The sequence below is a fragment of the Schistosoma mansoni genome, assembly GCF_000237925.1.
Source record: "Schistosoma mansoni, WGS project CABG00000000 data, supercontig 0218, strain Puerto Rico, whole genome shotgun sequence".
In the NCBI taxonomy this organism is placed as follows: Eukaryota; Metazoa; Platyhelminthes; class Trematoda; order Strigeidida; family Schistosomatidae; genus Schistosoma; species Schistosoma mansoni.
Window position 1 is genome coordinate 159914 of NW_017386085.1, and position 6156 is coordinate 166069.

Consider the following 6156-nt stretch of genomic DNA (forward strand, 5'->3'; position numbering starts at 1 on the left):
AATATACGAAATATATTTATCTCGGATAGTTTAATTAGTCAATAAGGAATCGAACATGGAAACTAGGCAGTAAAATTTATAAAGTGCTTACTTTAAATGTAATCAGTCAACCAAATAGTAACGATAGACCACTGAGCTGGCATCCAACGGTGTTAATGTCTAACTTCAATAGGACGAAACGGCCGTCCAGTGTTTCCAGGTTTTCCATGGTGGTCTAGCTTCAATTGACTCACTCTTTCAACTATGAAAAATACTAAATCTCCACAAAACCCCTTCTGATAATTAATATTATCTTTTTATTTATTTACTTTCGATTACTCACAATTCTGATGTTAAGTTTACCAGCTTTGACCGATACACATTTGTTTCCTATTCAATGTTTGTGATAACTTACTTATAATGTTCATTTTATACGTAACCAACATAAAACTCTTAATAACTATATCAAATTGAAACTGTTCTGAAATTGAATTATAGATCCTTTTCTAAAAAGAAGTAACATGTTGTTAGGTACAAAACTGAAGAAATGAAGTTATCTGTAAGGAATATTCAATATTCTGAATAAATGTCTATTCTATGTTTAAATGAGATATTTCATTGGACAATGTTGTATTCAATTCATGTTTCTATCTCATTGAATCAAAGCTCATATGTATTTGTAAATAATTTCATAATTTTATTTCATCACGAATATGCTACTTAAATTTATTATAATTTTATTTCAATGACCTATTCTCTCTTTGTAATGTGAAAGGGGACGTATTTAATTTTGTTCATTTCAAAAAAGGAAATTTTTTGTTCCATTAATATTTAACTAAATTTTAGTTTGAAAGTTTAGTTTTTGTTGTTCAATTTTTCGGACGAACGTTATACATAGGTCTTTATCATACATATTGATTTGAGCTATATGTCTTGAACAAAAATTAACATCGTATATAATCCAAGTTATGAAAATGGAGTACTAAATTATTGGTTGATTTGTCATTCTCAGTTCAAACATGCTCTCAGGATTGTGGTAATTCACCTCTCTATGTATTTACTTTGGTATTTGCTTACACACTGTCGTGAACAGACTTTTCCTATTCAATAGTTTCTCTAACGAAATAAGTGATATTTCATGTATAACTTAATTAGACTTCTGTATTCAATGGATTTTGTGAAGAGTTTGGCTTTAATTCAGAATTTTATGTGAATATCCAAGCACGTCTTTATGCATGTGCAATTAAAGGAGTTAGGAGTTCTTTCCTTGAATTGTCTTTGACCGTTCTACTAACCTACACATTGATTTCAAATTTGTGCACAGATCTCGCAAGATTTTAACGTTTTGATTTTTTTTGAATCTTCATAGTTGAAATCATGAGTCAATTGAAGCTAGACCACCATGGAAAACGTGGAAGCACTGGACGACCGTTTCGTCCTTATGTGGGACTCCTCAGCAGTGCGCATCCACGATCCTGCACTCTCGAGATTCGAACCCAGGACCTACCAGTCTCGCGCTAGAGCACTTAACCGAAAGACCACTGAGCCGGCATCGAACGGTGTCTTTTTAATCAACAGAGGCATTTGATATTCATAACGTTTAGCTTAAAATTTGCATACACTATAAATATTTCTAGTCTTTTCACTTTACGTTGGTCTTAGTGCCATGTTTTACATTATCGTCCTTAGATTACGCATATATTCTGTGAACCTCTTACGATTTTAAGCAAGTATTATTGAATTTGATTTTCCTTATGAATTAATATCAAACGTGAACCAGTAAAAGCCACTGAGCACTGAACAGATGTTTTGTTCTAGTATGAGAATTTTCAGCGTCCACATTATAATATCACTAGAACCTTCTATCTCGCAGCTAGCGCGATACTTACGGGTCATTAACTCACATTTACAATCTTAGCTAATTCTTCTTTATTTATTTATGTCCTTGTACAAATTATAGCCATATTAAGGTAATCAGTTAGCAAAATATATTGGTCAATCCAGTCACTGATCAATGAAGAACTCCTTTGATATTTAATCTAGTAGCATTTTAAAAAAATCCATAATTAAGTGGTTCGGTAAAAAAAGGTAATTGATCGTGGAGATAAAATAACATAAACGGACGATTGTAAAAGCCATTTGTTATCTGTTAAAGAAACTAAATGACGAAATTATAAAATACGAAATGATAAAGTATAGTGACAAAGTGTTAAATGACATGGGGTGTGAATCAAGCATTGAATATCCTGTAAGCTACAATCCACTAATTCAAACAGTTGCTTGCTGATAATAAGTCTTCATTCACTAAGAATACAATGATGAATATAGAAGAATCTATTCTTTCTGTCGAAATGTTTCAGCATATATTATTTATATATCTGTTGTAAAAATCGAGAATAAATATAATACTGATAAGTGTTCATTAGTAAAGCTTTTCATTTTTCTCAACATTGAATTCTAGTTTAGATACAAAATGAATCAAAATAATTAAAGATGAAAGTTGACAGACTTCTGCAACGAATACATCTATAAGTTGTAAAGAGTTACAGTATGGAATTCTCTATGGTATTCTTATTGAAAATAATCTTCAAATTTTCCAGTTATATAGAATAATATTCCGGAAACCGCTATACATTTCAAAGATCATTTCTTAAACTTATTGGATCAATGAAATTAGCAAATAAATAGGAAGAAACGTTATTTCAGAAAATAAGTTAAAGTGTATGTATATATCATTAGTTGATTTCTGACAGAAGGGGTTTTGTGGAGATTTCAGTATTATTCATAGTTGAAATCATGAGTAAATTGGAGATAGACCACCATGGAAAACCTAGAAGCACTGGACAATTCAACTATTTACCATGAGAATGACTCACAAATTAATTTCCTAAATACTCAAACCTCTAAGCCTTTTTTTTTTATAATTATGGATAGATTATGATAAATATTTATTTATGGTTTGATTTCTAATAATTAAATATATGTGTATATGCTAACCTATAATGGACTTGATTTTTATCTGTTAAGAAATACCTAGTACTCATCATGGCGGTTAATAATGGTAATCTCAAACAGAAAAATTGAGAATCAGTTAATAGATTCTTTTTTTCTTTGTCTATTCTTTGAACTAACGAAATGGAACTACAATCAAAATATATGTATTATAATGTAATGAAACGTTGATAAAATCAAAATATAGAAATGTGTCTTGATTGTTTTTTTTCTTTTTGAGAATATTTACCATTTATAAATGTACATCAAAAGGAAACATACCGCCATATTTTTGTATTTTTAATTTATCATAACAATTCCTTACTGTATTCAAACAAAAAAGGGGGATTCAATAAGACCATTGTTATTTTCCTATAAAATAAATTCAAATAATAATTAAATTGATGAAAATCACGGATTTTCGTTGGTTTTTATTACAGCTTACTACAGGATTATTAATTCACTAATTTTAAAGAAATTCCAATGATTATACACCCCCAATCGTTTTTTTCCCCATGATCACAGTTTACAACTTATACAGTTATATGTATATCTTTATTACCTAATCAAGTGATCTTTTTAAAAAGAAAAATTAGTTAAAAATCACTTTGTAAACGATGTTTATTTGAAAATAGTTTTTTATTTCATTTAAAAGAGAATTGTTTTTCGATAGGGTAATGAGAAGACGGAGTTGTGTGTGAACACACATACATAATGAGGAGTAATTGAACAACGCAATCAAGGGTCATGGAATATCTGCCTAGATGGCTTCAAAATCAGCTAATGTCAAATAACCCGATCAAGGTGGGAAGTTGAAAACTATGTTCATCAATAATAAAAACACATAATTGAAATGGGGCACAAAATTAACATCAGTACAGCTTTTAAAACATTGTATAGAAATTGTCAGAGACGAATTTTCAAGTTTTATTAAAGCTTTGGCTATTCGTAAATCTAAACCCATCTTATGTGCACAAAAACAACTTGTCGTAACCTTGAATTTACCTTGGTAATCGTTAAGTAATTTTATGGCCTAGGATAATGTGACCATTTCTTATTCTTTCTATACAGCGAAAAATACCCCCCCCCCTTTATTATCTTTTTTTTTACTTAAACTTTCGTTTAATTTCATATAAAATACCCTGACAAGTATATTTGTGACTAGATTGTTCCAAAATGTATGACATAAATACATCACAGTTATCAGATCATTTCTATCTTTTTATTATACCATCAAGATTTATTAGGAAAAAGGGGACTAATTACTTTAATTAATTGAATTTATTTATTTCAAATTATCAAGTTGAAAGTAAATTATTAAAAAATACAAAAAAAAATTTCAAAGCATAAAATATGCCTACAATTTAGTTTATTCAATCTCCTCTTCTTTAAATTCACTTAGTATTACTTGTTTGAATCTTCCCATTGATGTTTACGACTGCAACTGGTCAGTCTCTTATTGGCATATGTGCATACTGTGCGTATTGTCTCGATATAGCCTTAATTCACAAGCATGGTAAGTAAAGATGGATAGTGGCTAGCAGTGGAATACAGGACGCAGGTTTCGTTCTATTTCGGACTCGTCAATTAGATTTACCTGCATCACGTAGTTGATGTTCATTCTGGGACTCGAACCCAGTACCTTTCACTTCAAACGCCATCGCGTTATCCACTCGGCCACTGAGTCCTGATAGCCACTTGCTTGTGCGATGGGGTGAAGTTTAAATTCACTTAGTATTGTTTGTTTGAATCTTCCCATCGATGTGTTAGGACTGCAACTGGTCAGTCTCTTTATTTATGTATTTCTATTTAGATGGATTTATGCAGAAATGAAATTAATGAAAATATAAAAAAAATATTTTTATTTTCTATTAAAAATGATTCATTTGTTCCAGTTCTTCACTGTTTTCCTTCTTCTTCTTCTAATATTATGTCTACAGGATATTTAATGAAGTAGGATTATTTTGTTTAATTTTTTTCCTTCAAAAAAATGTTTTTGTCCAGTTTTATTCAAGCATATATTGAACATTTAAAATGTATTCCAACCACCATGGTAACGTGAAATATAAACCAAAATGTAAATTAAAATATTTTTTAAATTTATTATTATTGTTTAATTATCTAGAAATCTAATTGTTATACATACATTGGTTTATTAGCATTATTACTAGTGTTCATTAATAATTAACATAGACTACTTAGGCAATACATAAACTATAACCATATAAAATTAAAGTAATGACGATTGACAGGATATTCTGATTGAATCTTTATTATAATACTAGTTATATATGAGAGTTTAATAAAAAGAATGGAATATATATATAGCTATCTAATCAACCAAATGTTGTTCTTTTTTATTGAATGTCTATCATCAAATTAGACATGGTAGACTGAAACAGTGCATTTATCAACACAAAACATGACATAGTTTATTGTCATCAATTTGAACTAACAGAATACTGATCAGTAAGAAACAAAAGAAAACAAAATGCTAAATATCACTGTTATGTTTAAAATCCTAAATATGTTTAAACTAAATAATAGGCATAGACGGTAATTTCATATGCCAATGTGGTGTATGCCACATATGTTTGCAGGAATAAGTTGCATGTAACACCATTTGGAAGTGGAAGTCTATATGCACAGGTTTGAGAGGAGTGAAATGAAGAAAAGAGGGAAAAAACCGAAGGCAATCAAGATAACAACAGGAATGAAGGAACAATGAAGCTTCTAAGAGACCATTCAAAGAAGATGTTTAAATGATGCATTTGATGTATGGTTTTCACATTATACTAAACGACGGTGTGATCAGGCATTAAACCATAAAAAATTGTTTTCCTCACTATCTATTCGTTCAGTTCGCGAACATTATTTTCGAAAAAACCACACGATTTATCTCCAAGCTGAATACTGTGAAATTCAAGATAAAGCGTTTGAATTTCGGGTCTATTCTTCTTTTCTTCTGTTAAGAAAATATACACATGCATACATATTAGATATTTACAGGTTTCATTAATGTCATAAAAGAAATCACTCTTATATTATAAAAAGTTTACTGAGAATCACTCCTATATGTAATGATGCCCTATAAAATAGCGGTTAATAGCTTTCTACGAACTCAGGGTTGTTTGCACTTTGTTGGATTAACATATCTATTAATTTCAGTGTCATATGACAGGGATA

At 29.8% G+C, this 6156-nt stretch overlaps 1 non-coding gene across 1 annotated transcript; it reads right to left on the minus strand.

The window, feature by feature from the left end:
• Positions 1-4586: 4586 nt before the first annotated feature.
• Smp_tRNA_00671_Gln_TTG.1.1 lies at positions 4587-4653 on the minus strand. The gene has a single exon. It is a non-coding gene (tRNA).
• Between the last annotated feature and the right edge of the window lie 1503 nt (positions 4654-6156).